The sequence below is a fragment of the Phyllobates terribilis genome, unplaced genomic scaffold (assembly GCF_046119375.1).
Source record: "Phyllobates terribilis strain yellow unplaced genomic scaffold, ASM4611937v1 Scaffold_7__3_contigs__length_470593459, whole genome shotgun sequence".
NCBI lineage: Eukaryota > Metazoa > Chordata > Amphibia > Anura > Dendrobatidae > Phyllobates > Phyllobates terribilis.
In genome coordinates, this window is record NW_027362767.1 from 140,915,747 (window position 1) to 140,933,385 (window position 17,639).

The following is a 17,639-nucleotide window of genomic DNA, read 5'->3' on the forward strand; positions in this document are numbered from 1 at the left end:
TGCACAGCATCCAGATAAATAGTGTCACACTGCATCCAGATATACAGTATTGCGGTGCACTAGCATCCTAGATAAATAGTGTCACACAGCATCCCATTACAGTATGTGGTGCACAGCATCCAGATAAATAGTGTCACACTGCATCCAGATATACAGTATTGCGGTCACACAGCATTCCAGATAAATAGTGTCACACTGCATCCAGATATACAGTATTGTGGTGCACAGCATCCAGATAAATAGTGTCACCAGCATCCAGATATACAGTATTGTGGTGCACAGCATCCAGATAAATAGTGTCACACTGCATCCAGATATACAGTATTGTGGTACACAGCATCAGATAAATAGTGTCACACTGCATCCAGATATACAGTATTGTGGTGCACAGCATCCAGATAAATAGTGTCACACTGCATCCAGATATACAGTATTGTGGTACACAGCATCCAGATAAATAGTGTCAACTGCATCCAGATATACAGTATTGTGGTACACAGCATTCAGATAAATAGTGTCGCACAGCATCCAGATATACAGTATTCTGGTACACAGCATCCAGATAAAATAGTGTCACACTGCATCCAGATATACAGTATTGTGGTACACAGCATCCAGATAAATAGTGTCACACTGCATCCAGATATACAGTATTGTGGTGCACAGCATCCAGATAAATAGTGTCACACAGCATCCAGATATACAGTATTGTGGTACACAGCATCCAGATAAATAGTGTCACACTGCATCCAGATATACAGTATTGTGGTACACAGCATCCAGATAAATAGTGTCACACAGCATCCAGATATGCAGTATTGTGGTGCACAGCATCCAGATAAATAGTGTCACACTGCATCCAGATATACAGTATTGTGGTGCACAGCATCCAGATAAATAGTGTCACACTGCATTCAGATATACAGTATTGTGGAGCACAGCATCCAGATAAATAGTGTCACACTGCATCCAGATATACAGTATTGCGGTGCACAGCATCCAGATAAATAGTGTCACACTGCATCCAGATATACAGTATTATGGTGCACAGCATCCAGATAAATAGTGTCACACTGCATCCAGATATACAGTATTGTGGTGCACAGCATCCAGATAAATAGTGTCACACTGCATCCAGATATACAGTATTGTGGTACACAGCATCCAGATAAATAGTGTCACACTGCATTCCAGATATACAGTATTGTGGAGCACAGCATCCAGATAAATAGTGTCACACTGCATCCAGATATACAGTATTGCGGTGCACAGCATCCAGATAAATAGTGTCACACTGCATCCAGATATACAGTATTGTGGTGCACAGCATCCAGATAAATAGTGTCACACAGCATCCAGATATACAGTATTGCGGTGCACAGCATCCAGATAAATAGTGTCACACTGCATCCAGATATACAGTATTGTGGTGCACAGCATCCAGATAAATAGTGTCACACAGCATCCAGATATACAGTATTGCGGTGCACAGCATCCAGATAAATAGTGTCACACTGCATCCAGATATACAGTATTGTGGTGCACAGCATCCAGATAAATAGTGTCACACAGCATCCAGATATACAGTATTGTGGTGCACAGCTTCCAGATAAATAGTGTCACACTGCATCCAGATATACAGTATTGTGGTACACAGCATTCAGATAAATAGTGTCACACTGCATCCAGATATACAGTATTGTGGTGCACAGCATCCAGATAAATAGTGTCACACAGCATCCAGATATACAGTATTGCGGTGCACAGCATCCAGATAAATAGTGTCACACAGCATCCAGATATACAGTATTGTGGTGTGCACAGCATCCAGATAAATAGTGTCACACAGCATCCAGATATACAGTATTGTGGTACACAGCATTCAGATAAATAGTGTCACACAGCATCCAGATATACAGTATTGTGGTGCACAGCATCCAGATAAATAGTGTCACACAGCATCCAGATATACAGTATTGTGGTACACAGCATTCAGATAAATAGTGTCACACTGCATCCAGATATACAGTATTGTGGTGCACAGCATCCAGATAAATAGTGTCACACAGCATCCAGATATACAGTATTGTGGTGCACAGCATCCAGATAAATAGTGTCACACTGCATCCAGATATACAGTATTGTGGTGCACAGCATCCAGATAAATAGTGTCACACTGCATTCCAGATATACAGTATTGTGGTACACAGCATTCAGATAAATAGTGTCACACAGCATCCAGATATACAGTATTATGGTGCACAGCATCCAGATAAATAGTGTCACACTGCATCCAGATATACAGTATTGTGGTGCACAGCATCCAGATAAATAGTGTCACACTGCATCCAGATATACAGTATTGTGGTGCACAGCATCCAGATAAATAGTGTCACACAGCATCCAGATATACAGTATTGTGGAGCACAGCATCCAGATAAATAGTGTCACACTGCATCCAGATATACAGTATTGTGGTGCACAGCATCCAGATAAATAGTGTCACAGCATCCAGATATAAGTATTGTGGTGCACAGCATTCCAGATAAATAGTGTCACACAGCATCCAGATATACAGTATTGTGGTGCACAGCATCCAGATATATAGTGTCACACTGCATCCAGATATACAGTATTGTGGTACACAGCATTCAGATAAATAGTGTCACACAGCATCCAGATATGCAGTATTGTGGTGCACAGCATCCAGATATATAGTGTCACACTGCATCCAGATATACAGTATTGTGGTACACAGCATTCAGATAAATAGTGTCACACAGCATCCAGATATACAGTATTGTGGTGCACAGCATTCCAGATAAATAGTGTCACACAGCATCCAGATATACAGTATTGTGGTGCCCAGCATCCAGATAAATAGTGTCACACTGCATCCAGATATACAGTATTGTGGTGCACAGCATCCAGATAAATAGTGTCACACAGCATCCAGATATACAGTATTATGGTGCACAGCATCCAGATAAATAGTGTCACACAGCATCCAGATATACAGTATTGTGGTGCACAGCATACAGATAAATAGTGTCACACCTGCATCCAGATATACAGTATTGTGGTGCACAGCATACAGATAAATAGTGTCACACTGCCATCCAGATATACAGTATTGTGGTGCACAGCATCCAGATAAATAGTGTCACACTGCATCCAGATATACAGTATTGTGGAGCACAGCATCCAGATAAATAGTGTCACACTGCATCCAGATATACAGTATTGTGGTGCACAGCATCCAGATAAATAGTGTCACACTGCATCCAGATATACAGTATTGTGGAGCACAGCATCCAGATAAATAGTGTCACACTGCATCCAGATATACAGTATTGTGGTGCACAGCATCCAGATAAATAGTGTCTCACAGCATCCAGATATACAGTATTGTGGTGCACAGCATCCAGATAGTGTCACACAGCATCCAGATATACAGTATTATGGTGCACAGCATCCAGATAAATAGTGTCACACAGCATCCAGATATACAGTATTGTGGTGCACAGCATCCAGATAAATGGAGTCACACTGCATCCAGATATACAGTATTGTGGTACACAGCATCCAGATAAATAGTGTCACACTGCATCCAGATATACAGTATTGTGGTGCACAGCATCCAGATAAATAGTGTCACACAGCATCCAGATATACAGTATTGTGGTGCACAGCATCCAGATAAATAATGTCACAGCATCCAGATATACAGTATTGTGGTACACAGCATCCAGATAAATAGTGTCACACAGCATCCAGATATACAGTATTGTGGTACACAGCATCCAGATAAATAGAGTCACACTGCATCCAGATATACAGTATTGTGGTGCACAGCATCCCAGATAAATAGTGTCACACTGCATCCAGATATACAGTATTGTGGTGCACAGCATCCAGATAAATAGTGTCACACAGCATCCAGATATACAGTATTGTGGTGCACAGCATCCAGATAAATAGTGTCACAGCATCCAGATATACAGTATTGTGGTACACAGCATCCAGATAAATAGTGTCACACTGCATCCAGATATACAGTATTGTGGTACACAGCATTGAGATAAATAGTGTCGCAACTGCATCCAGATATACAGTATTGTGGTACACAGCATCCAGATAAATAGTGTCACACTGCATCCAGATATACAGTATTGTGGTGCACAGCATTCAGATAAATAGTGTCACACTGCATCCAGATATACAGTATTGTGGTACACAGCATCCAGATAAATAGTGTCACACTGCATCCAGATATACAGTATTGTGGTACACAGCATCCAGATAAATAGAGTCACACTGCATCCAGATATACAGTATTGTGGTACACAGCATCCAGATAAATAGTGTCGCACAGCATCCAGATATACAGTATTGTGGTACACAGCATCCAGATAAATAGTGTCACACTGCATCCAGATATACAGTATTGTGGTGCACAGCATCCAGATAAATAGTGTCACACTGCATCCAGATATACAGTATTGTGGTGCACAGCATCCAGATAAATAGTGTCGCACAGCATCCAGATATACAGTATTGTGGTACACAGCATCCAGATAAATAGTGTCACACTGCATCCAGATATACAGTATTGTGGTGCACAGCATCCAGATAAATAGTGTGCATCCAATATACAGTATTGTGGAGCACAGCATTCAGATAAATAGTGTCGCACAGCATCCAGATATACAGTATTATGGTGCACAGCATCCAGATAAATAGTGTCACACAGCATCCAGATATACAGTATTGTGGTGCACAGCATCCAGATAAATAGTATCGCACAGCATCCAGATATACAGTATTGTGGTACACAGCATCCAGATAAATAGTATCGCACAGCATCCAGATATACAGTATTGTGGTACACAGCATCCAGATAAATAGTGTCGCACAGCATCCAGATATACAGTATTGTGGTGCACAGCATTCAGATAAATAGTGTCACACAGCATCCAGATATACAGTATTATGGTGCACAGCATCCAGATAAATAGTGTCACACAGCATCCAGATATACAGTATTGTGGTGCACAGCATCCAGATAAATGGAGTCACACTGCATCCAGATATACAGTATGTGGTACACAGCATCCAGATAAATAGTGTCACACTGCATCCAGATATACAGTATTGTGGTGCACAGCATCCAGATAAATAGTGTCACACAGCATCCAGATATACAGTATTGTGGTGCACAGCATCCAGATAAATAGTGTCACAGCATCCAGATATACAGTATTGTGGTACACAGCATCCAGATAAATAGTGTCACACAGCATCCAGATATACAGTATTGTGGTACACAGCATCCAGATAAATAGAGTCACACTGCATCCAGATATACAGTATTGTGGTGCACAGCATCCAGATAAATAGTGTCACACTGCATCCAGATATACAGTATTGTGGTGCACAGCATCCAGATAAATAGTGTCACACAGCATCCAGATATACAGTATTGTGGTGCACAGCATCCAGATAAATAGTGTCACAGCATCCAGATATACAGTATTGTGGTACACAGCATCCAGATAAATAGTGTCACACTGCATCCAGATATACAGTATTGTGGTACACAGCATTGAGATAAATAGTGTCGCACAGCATCCAGATATACAGTATTGTGGTACACAGCATCCAGATAAATAGTGTCACACTGCATCCAGATATACAGTATTGTGGTGCACAGCATTCAGATAAATAGTGTCACACTGCATCCAGATATACAGTATTGTGGTACACAGCATCCAGATAAATAGTGTCACACTGCATCCAGATATACAGTATTGTGGTACACAGCATCCAGATAAATAGAGTCACACTGCATCCAGATATACAGTATTGTGGTACACAGCATCCAGATAAATAGTGTCGCACAGCATCCAGATATACAGTATTGTGGTACACAGCATCCAGATAAATAGTGTCACACTGCATCCAGATATACAGTATTGTGGTGCACAGCATCCAGATAAATAGTGTCACACTGCATCCAGATATACAGTATTGTGGTGCACAGCATCCAGATAAATAGTGTCGCACAGCATCCAGATATACAGTATTGTGGTACACAGCATTCAGATAAATAGTGTCGCACAGCATCCAGATATACAGTATTGTGGTACACAGCATCCAGATAAATAGTATCGCACAGCATCCAGATATACAGTATTGTGGTACACAGCATCCAGATAAATAGTGTCGCACAGCATCCAGATATACAGTATTGTGGTGCACAGCATTCAGATAAATAGTGTCACACTGCATCCAGATATACAGTATTGTGGTGCACAGCATCCAGATAAATAGTGTCACACTGCATCCAGATATACAGTATTGTGGTACACAGCATCCAGATAAATAGTGTCACACTGCATCCAGATATACAGTATTGTGGTACACAGCATCCAGATAAATAGTGTCGCACAGCATCCAGATATACAGTATTGTGGTACACAGCATCCAGATAAATAGTGTCACACTGCATCCAGATATACAGTATTGTGGTGCACAGCATTCAGATAAATAGTGTCACACTGCATCCAGATATACAGTATTGTGGTGCACAGCATTCAGATAAATAGTGTCACACTGCATCCAGATATACAGTATTGTGGTGCACAGCATCCAGATAAATAGTGTCACACTGCATCCAGATATACAGTATTGTGGTGCACAGCATCCAGATAAATAGAGTTACACAGCATCCAGATATACAGTATTGTGGTACACAGCATCCAGATAAATAGTGTCACACTGCATCCAGATATACAGTATTGTGGTGCACAGCATCCAGATAAATAGTGTCACACTGCATTCAGATATACAGTATTGTGGTGCACAGCATCCAGATAAATAGTGTCACACAGCATCCAGATATACAGTATTATGGTGCACAGCATCCAGATAAATAGTGTCACACTGCATCCAGATATACAGTATTGTGGTGCACAGCATCCAGATAAATAGTGTCACACTGCATCCAGATATACAGTATTGTGGTGCACAGCATCCAGATAAATAGTGTCACACTGCATTCAGATATACAGTATTGTGGTACACAGCATCCAGATAAATAGTGTCACACTGCATCCAGATATACAGTATTGTGGTGCACAGCATCCAGATAAATAGTGTCACACAGCATCCAGATATACAGTATTGTGGTACACAGCATCCAGATAAATAGTGTCACACTGCATCCAGATATACAGTATTGTGGTACACAGCATTCAGATAAATAGTGTCTCACAGCATCCAGATATACAGTATTGTGGTACACAGCATCCAGATAAATAGTGTCACACTGCATCCAGATATACAGTATTGTGGTGCACAGCATTCAGATAAATAGTGTCACACTGCATCCAGATATACAGTATTGTGGTGCACAGCATCCAGATAAATAGTGTCGCACAGCATCCAGATATACAGTATTGTGGTACACAGCATTCAGATAAATAGTGTCGCACAGCATCCAGATATACAGTATTGTGGTACACAGCATCCAGATAAATAGTATCGCACTGCATCCAGATATACAGTATTGTGGTACACAGCATCCAGATAAATAGTGTCACACTGCATCCAGATATACAGTATTGTGGTGCACAGCATCCAGATAAATAGTGTCGCACAGCATCCAGATATACAGTATTGTGGTACACAGCATTCAGATAAATAGTGTCGCACAGCATCCAGATATACAGTATTGTGGTACACAGCATCCAGATAAATAGTATCGCACTGCATCCAGATATACAGTATTGTGGTACACAGCATCCAGATAAATAGTGTCACACTGCATCCAGATATACAGTATTGTGGTGCACAGCATTCAGATAAATAGTGTCACACTGCATCCAGATATACAGTATTGTGGTGCACAGCATCCAGATAAATAGTGTCACACTGCATCCAGATATACAGTATTGTGGTACACAGCATCCAGATAAATAGTGTCACACAGCATCCAGATATACAGTATTGTGGTACACAGCATTCAGATAAATAGTGTCGCACAGCATCCAGATATACAGTATTGTGGTACACAGCATCCAGATAAATAGTATCGCACTGCATCCAGATATACAGTATTGTGGTACACAGCATCCAGATAAGTAGTGTCACACTGCATCCAGATATACAGTATTGTGGTGCACAGCATCCAGATAAATAGTGTCACACTGCATCCAGATATACAGTATTGTGGTGCACAGCATCCAGATAAATAGTGTCACACTGCATCCAGATATACAGTATTGTGGTGGACAGCATCCAGATAAATAGTGTCACACTGCATCCAGATATACAGTATTGTGGTACACAGCATCCAGATAAATAGTATCGCACTGCATCCAGATATACAGTATTGTGGTACACAGCATCCAGATAAGTAGTGTCACACTGCATCCAGATATACAGTATTGTGGTACACAGCATCCAGATAAGTAGTGTCACACTGCATCCAGATATACAGTATTGTGGTACACAGCATCCAGATAAATAGTGTCACACTGCATCCAGATATACAGTATTGTGGTGCACAGCATCCAGATAAATAGTGTCACACTGCATCCAGATATACAGTATTGTGGTGCACAGCATCCAGATAAATAGAGTCACATAGCATCCAGATATACAGTATTGTGGTACACAGCATCCAGATAAATAGTGTCACACAGCATCCAGATATACAGTATTGTGGTACACAGCCATTCAGATAAATAGTGTCGCACAGCATCCAGATATACAGTATTGTGGTACACAGCATCCAGATAAATAGTGTCACACTGCATCCAGATATACAGTATTGTGGTACACAGCATTCAGATAAATAGTGTCGCACAGCATCCAGATATACAGTATTGTGGTACACAGCATCCAGATAAATAGTGTCACACTGCATCCAGATATACAGTATTGTGGTACACAGCATTCAGATAAATAGTGTCGCACAGCATCCAGATATACAGTATTGTGGTACACAGCATCCAGATAAATAGTGTCACACAGCATCCCAGATATACAGTATTGTGGTACACAGCATTCAGATAAATAGTGTCGCACAGCATCCAGATATACAGTATTGTGGTACACAGCATCCAGATAAATAGTGTCACACTGCATCCAGATATACAGTATTGTGGTACACAGCATTCAGATAAATAGTGTCGCACAGCATCCAGATATACAGTATTGTGGTACACAGCATCCAGATAAATAGTGTCACACTGCATCCAGATATACAGTATTGTGGTACACAGCATCCAGATAAATAGTGTCACACTGCATCCAGATATACAGTATTGTGGTACACAGCATCCAGATAAATAGTGTCACACTGCATCCAGATATACAGTATTGTGGTACACAGCATTCAGATAAATAGTGTCGCACAGCATCCAGATATACAGTATTGTGGTACACAGCATCCAGATAAATAGTGTCACACTGCATCCAGATATACAGTATTGTGGTGCACAGCATCCAGATAAATAGTGTCGCACAGCATCCAGATATACAGTATTGTGGTACACAGCATCCAGATAAATAGTGTCACACTGCATCCAGATATACAGTATTGTGGTGCACAGCATCCAGATAAATAGTGTCACACAGCATCCAGATATACAGTATTGTGGTACACAGCATCCAGATAAATAGTGTCCACACTGCATCCAGATATACAGTATTGTGGTGCACAGCATCCAGATAAATAGTGTCGCACAGCATCCAGATATACAGTATTGTGGTACACAGCATCCAGATAAATAGTGTCACACTGCATCCAGATATACAGTATTGTGGTGCACAGCATCCATATAAATAGTGTCACACTGCATCCAGATATACAGTATTGTGGTGCACAGCATCCAGATAAATAGTGTCACACAGCATCCAGATATACAGTATTGTGGTGCACAGCATCCAGATAAATAGTGTCACACTGCATCCAGATATACAGTATTGTGGTGCACAGCATTCAGATAAATAGTGTCGCACAGCATCCAGATATACAGTATTGTGGTACACAGCATTCAGATAAATAGTGTCGCACAGCATCCAGATATACAGTATTGTGGTACACAGCATCCAGATAAATAGTGTCACACTGCATCCAGATATACAGTATTGTGGTACACAGCATCCAGATAAATAGTGTCACACTGCATCCAGATATACAGTATTGTGGTGCACAGCATCCAGATAAATAGTGTCACACTGCATCCAGATATACAGTATTGTGGTGCACAGCATTCAGATAAATAGTGTCGCACAGCATCCAGATATACAGTATTGTGGTACACAGCATCCAGATAAATAGTGTCGCACAGCATCCAGATATACAGTATTGTGGTGCACAGCATTCAGATAAATAGTGTCGCACAGCATCCAGATATACAGTATTGTGGTGCACAGCATTCAGATAAATAGTGTCGCACAGCATCCAGATATACAGTATTGTGGTGCACAGCATCCAGATTAATAGTGTCACACTGCATCCAGATATACAGTATTGTGGTACACAGCATCCAGATAAATAGTGTCACACTGCATCCAGATATACAGTATTGTGGTGCACAGCATCCAGATAAATAGTGTCACACAGCATCCAGATATACAGTATTGTGGTACACAGCATCCAGATAAATAGTGTCACACAGCATCCAGATATACAGTATTGTGGTGCACAGCATCCAGATAAATAGTGTCACACTGCATCCAGATATACAGTATTGTGGTGCACAGCATCCAGATAAATAGTGTCACACAGCATCCAGATATACAGTATTGTGGTACACAGCATTCAGATAAATAGTGTCGCACAGCATCCAGATATACAGTATTGTGGTGCACAGCATCCAGATAAATAGTGTCACACAGCATCCAGATATACAGTATTGTGGTACACAGCATCCAGATTAATAGTGTCACACTGCATCCAGATATACAGTATTGTGGTACACAGCATCCAGATAAATAGTGTCACACTGCATCCAGATATACAGTATTGTGGTGCACAGCATCCAGATAAATAGTGTCACACAGCATCCAGATATACAGTATTGTGGTACACAGCATCCAGATAAATAGTGTCACACAGCATCCAGATATACAGTATTGTGGTGCACAGCATCCAGATAAATAGTGTCACACTGCATCCAGATATACAGTATTGTGGTACACAGCATCCAGATAAATAGTGTCACACAGCATCCAGATATACAGTATTGTGGTGCACAGCATCCAGATAAATAGTGTCACACTGCATCCAGATATACAGTATTGTGGTACACAGCATCCAGATAAATAGTGTCACACTGCATCCAGATATACAGTATTGTGGTGCACAGCATCCAGATTAATAGTGTCACACTGCATCCAGATATACAGTATTGTGGTACACAGCATCCAGATAAATAGTGTCACACTGCATCCAGATATACAGTATTGTGGTACACAGCATCCAGATAAATAGTGTCACACAGCATCCAGATATACAGTATTGTGGTGCACAGCATCCAGATAAATAGTGTCACACTGCATCCAGATATACAGTATTGTGGTACACAGCATCCAGATAAATAGTGTCACACTGCATTCAGATATACAGTATTGTGGAGCACAGCATCCAGATAAATAGTGTCACACTGCATCCAGATATACAGTATTGCGGTGCACAGCATCCAGATAAATAGTGTCACACTGCATCCAGATATACAGTATTATGGTGCACAGCATCCAGATAAATAGTGTCACACTGCATCCAGATATACAGTATTGTGGTGCACAGCATCCAGATAAATAGTGTCACACTGCATCCAGATATACAGTATTGTGGTACACAGCATCCAGATAAATAGTGTCACACTGCATTCAGATATACAGTATTGTGGAGCACAGCATCCAGATAAATAGTGTCACACTGCATCCAGATATACAGTATTGCGGTGCACAGCATCCAGATAAATAGTGTCACACTGCATCCAGATATACAGTATTGTGGTGCACAGCATCCAGATAAATAGTGTCACACAGCATCCAGATATACAGTATTGCGGTGCACAGCATCCAGATAAATAGTGTCACACTGCATCCAGATATACAGTATTGCGGTGCACAGCATCCAGATAAATAGTGTCACACAGCATCCAGATATACAGTATTGTGGTGCACAGCATCCAGATAAATAGTGTCACACTGCATTCAGATATACAGTATTGTGGTGCACAGCATCCAGATAAATAGAGTCACACAGCATCCAGATATACAGTATTGTGGTGCACAGCATTCAGATAAATAGTGTCACACAGCATACAGATATACAGTATTGTGGTGCACAGCATCCAGATAAATAGTGTCACACTGCATCCAGATATACAGTATTGTGGTACACAGCATCCAGATAAATAGTGTCACACTGCATTCAGATATACAGTATTGTGGAGCACAGCATCCAGATAAATAGTGTCACACTGCATCCAGATATACAGTATTGTGGTGCACAGCATCCAGATAAATAGAGTCACACAGCATCCAGATATACAGTATTGTGGTGCACAGCATCCAGATAAATAGTGTCACACTGCATCCAGATATACAGTATTGTGGTGCACAGCATCCAGATAAATAGTGTCACACTGCATCCAGATATACAGTATTGTGGTGCACAGGATCCAGATAAATAGTGTCACACAGCATCCAGATATACAGTATTGTGGTGCACAGCATCCAGATAAATAGAGTCACACAGCATCCAGATATACAGTATTGTGGTGCACAGCATCCAGATAAATAGTGTCACACTGCATCCAGATATACAGTATTGTGGTGCACAGCATCCAGATAAATAGTGTCACACAGCATCCAGATATACAGTATTGTGGTGCACAGCATCCAGATAAATAGTGTCACACAGCATCCAGATATACAGTATTGTGGTGCACAGCATCCAGATAAATAGTGTCACACAGCATCCAGATATACAGTATTGTGGTGCACAGCATCCAGATAAATAGTGTCACACTGCATCCAGATATACAGTATTGTGGTACACAGCATCCAGATAAATAGTGTTATACAGCATACAGATATACAGTATTGTGGTACACAGCATCCAGATAAATAGTGTCACAGCATCCAGATATACAGTATTGTGGTGCACAGCATCCAGATAAATAGTGTCACACAGCATCCAGATATACAGTATTGTGGTGCACAGCATCCAGATAAATAGTGTCACACTGCATCCAGATATACAGTATTGTGGTGCACAGGATCCAGATAAATAGTGTCACACTGCATCCAGATATGCAGTATTGTGGTACACATCATCCAGATAAATAGTGTCACACTGCATCCAGATATACAGTATTGCGGTGCACAGCATCCAGATAAATAGTGTCACACAGCATCCAGATATACAGTATTGTGGTGCACAGCATCCAGATAAATAGTGTCACACTGCATTCAGATATACAGTATTGTGGTGCACAGCATCCAGATAAATAGAGTCACACAGCATCCAGATATACAGTATTGTGGTGCACAGCATTCAGATAAATAGTGTCACACTGCATCCAGATATACAGTATTGTGGTGCACAGCATCCAGATAAATAGTGTCACACTGCATCCAGATATACAGTATTGTGGTGCACAGCATTCAGATAAATAGTGTCACACTGCATCCAGATATACAGTATTGTGGAGCACAGCATCCAGATAAATAGTGTCACACTGCATCCAGATATACAGTATTGTGGTGCACAGCATCCAGATAAATAGTGTCATACTGCATACAGATATACAGTATTGTGGTGCACAGCATCCAGATAAATAGTGTCACACTGCATTCAGATATACAGTATTGTGGAGCACAGCATCCAGATAAATAGTGTCACACTGCATCCAGATATACAGTATTGTGGTGCACAGCATCCAGATAAATAGAGTCACACAGCATCCAGATATACAGTATTGTGGTGCACAGCATCCAGATAAATAGTGTCACACAGCATCCAGATATACAGTATTGTGGTGCACAGCATCCAGATAAATAGTGTCACACTGCATCCAGATATACAGTATTGTGGTGCACAGGATCCAGATAAATAGTGTCACACAGCATCCAGATATACAGTATTGTGGTGCACAGCATCCAGATAAATAGAGTCACACAGCATCCAGATATACAGTATTGTGGTGCACAGCATCCAGATAAATAGTGTCACACTGCATCCAGATATACAGTATTGTGGTGCACAGCATCCAGATAAATAGTGTCACACAGCATCCAGATATACAGTATTGTGGTGCACAGCATCCAGATAAATAGTGTCACACAGCATCCAGATATACAGTATTGTGGTGCACAGCATCCAGATAAATAGTGTCACACAGCATCCAGATATACAGTATTGTGGTGCACAGCATCCAGATAAATAGTGTCACACTGCATCCAGATATACAGTATTGTGGTACACAGCATCCAGATAAATAGTGTTATACAGCATACAGATATACAGTATTGTGGTACACAGCATCCAGATAAATAGTGTCACAGCATCCAGATATACAGTATTGTGGTGCACAGCATCCAGATAAATAGTGTCACACAGCATCCAGATATACAGTATTGTGGTGCACAGCATCCAGATAAATAGTGTCACACTGCATCCAGATATACAGTATTGTGGTGCACAGGATCCAGATAAATAGTGTCACACTGCATCCAGATATGCAGTATTGTGGTACACATCATCCAGATAAATAGTGTCACACTGCATTCAGATATACAGTATTGTGGTACACAGCATCCAGATAAATAGAGTCACACAGCATCCAGATATACAGTATTGTGGTGCACAGCATTCAGATAGATAGTGTCGCACAGCATCCAGATATACATTATTGTGGTACACAGCATCCAGATAAATAGTGTCACACTGCATCCAGATATACAGTATTGTGGTGCACAGCATCCAGATAAATAGTGTCACACTGCATCCAGATATACAGTATTGTGGTGCACAGCATCCAGATAAATAGAGTCACACAGCATCCAGATATACAGTATTGTGGTACACAGCATCCAGATAAATAGTGTCACACAGCATCCAGATATACAGTATTGTGGTGCACAGCATCCAGATAAATAGTGTCACACTGCATCCAGATATACAGTATTGTGGTACACAGCATCCAGATAAATAGTGTCACACTGCATCCAGATATACAGTATTGTGGTGCACAGCATCCAGATAAATAGAGTCACACTGCATCCAGATATACAGTATTATGGTGCACAGCATCCAGATAAATAGTGTCACACTGCATCCAGATATACAGTATTGTGGTACACAGCATCCAGATAAATAGTGTCACACTGCATCCAGATATACAGTATTGTGGTACACAGCATTCAGATAAATAGTGTCACACTGCATCCAGATATACAGTATTGTGGTACACAGCATCCAGATAAATAGTGTCACACTGCATCCAGATATACAGTATTGTGGTACACAGCATCCAGATAAATAGTGTCACACTGCATCCAGATATACAGTATTGTGGTACACAGCATCCAGATAAATAGTGTCACACTGCATCCAGATATACAGTATTGTGGTGCACAGCATTCAGATAAATAGTGTCACACTGCATCCAGATATACAGTATTGTGGTGCACAGCATCCAGATAAATAGTGTCACACTGCATCCAGATATACAGTATTGTGGTGCACAGCATCCAGATAAATAGAGTCACACTGCATCCAGATATACAGTATTGTGGTGCACAGCATCCAGATAAATAGTGTCACACTGCATCCAGATATACAGTATTGTGGTGCACAGCATCCAGATAAATAGTGTCACACAGCATCCAGATATACAGTATTGTGGTGCACAGCATCCAGATAAATAGTGTCGCACAGCATCCAGATATACAGTATTGTGGTACACAGCATCCAGATAAATAGTGTCACACTGCATCCAGATATACAGTATTGTGGTGCACAGCATCCAGATAAATAGTGTCACACAGCATCCAGATATACAGTATTGTGGTACACAGCATCCAGATAAATAGTGTCACACAGCATCCAGATATACAGTATTGTGGTACACAGCATCCAGATAAATAGTGTCACACTGCATCCAGATATACAGTATTGTGGTGCACAGCATTCAGATAAATAGTGTCGCACAGCATCCAGATATACAGTATTGTGGTACACAGCATTCAGATAAATAGTGTCGCACAGCATCCAGATATACAGTATTGTCGTACACAGCATACAGATTAATAGTGTCACACTGCATCCAGATATACAGTATTGTGGTACACAGCATCCAGATAAATAGTGTCACACTGCATCCAGATATACAGTATTGTGGTGCACAGCATCCAGATAAATAGTGTCACACAGCATCCAGATATACAGTATTGTGGTACACAGCTTCCAGATAAATAGTGTCACACTGCATCCAGATATACAGTATTGTGGTACACAGCATCCAGATAAATAGTGTCACACAGCATCCAGATATACAGTATTGTGGTGCACAGCATCCAGATAAATAGTGTCACACTGCATCCAGATATACAGTATTGTGGTACACAGCATCCAGATAAATAGTGTCACACAGCATCCAGATATACAGTATTGTGGTGCACAGCATCCAGATAAATAGTGTCACACTGCATTCAGATATACAGTATTGTGGAGCACAGCATCCAGATAAATAGTGTCACACTGCATCCAGATATACAGTATTGCGGTGCACAGCATCCAGATAAATAGTGTCACACTACATTCAGATATACAGTATTGTGGAGCACAGCATCCAGATAAATAGTGTCACACAGCATCCAGATATACAGTATTGTGGTGCACAGCATCCAGATAAATAGTGTCACACTGCATTCAGATATACAGTATTGTGGAGCACAGCATCCAGATAAATAGTGTCACACTGCATCCAGATATACAGTATTGCGGTGCACAGCATCCAGATAAATAGTGTCACACTGCATCCAGATATACAGTATTATGGTGCACAGCATCCAGATAAATAGTGTCACACTGCATCCAGATATACAGTATTGTGGTGCACAGCATCCAGATAAATAGTGTCACACTGCATCCAGATATACAGTATTGTGGTACACAGCATCCAGATAAATAGTGTCACACTGCATTCAGATATACAGTATTGTGGAGCACAGCATCCAGATAAATAGTGTCACACTGCATCCAGATATACAGTATTGCGGTGCACAGCATCCAGATAAATAGTGTCACACTGCATCCAGATATACAGTATTGTGGAGCACAGCATCCAGATAAATAGTGTCACACTGCATCCAGATATACAGTATTGTGGTGCACAGCATCCAGATAAATAGTGTCACACTGCATCCAGATATACAGTATTGTGGTGCACAGCATCCAGATAAATAGTGTCACACTGCATTCAGATATACAGTATTGTGGAGCACAGCATCCAGATAAATAGTGTCACACTGCATCCAGATATACAGTATTGTGGTGCACAGCATCCAGATAAATAGTGTCACACTGCATTCAGATATACAGTATTGTG

The 17,639-nt window shown here is 41.0% G+C and overlaps 1 protein-coding gene across 1 annotated transcript in view; it reads left to right on the top strand.

Moving 5' to 3' along the window:
- Positions 1-17,639, top strand: part of LOC141155398 (Fc receptor-like protein 3) — a 99,812-nt gene that overhangs the window by 107 nt on the left and 82,066 nt on the right. The gene's annotated exons all lie outside the window — the stretch shown is intronic.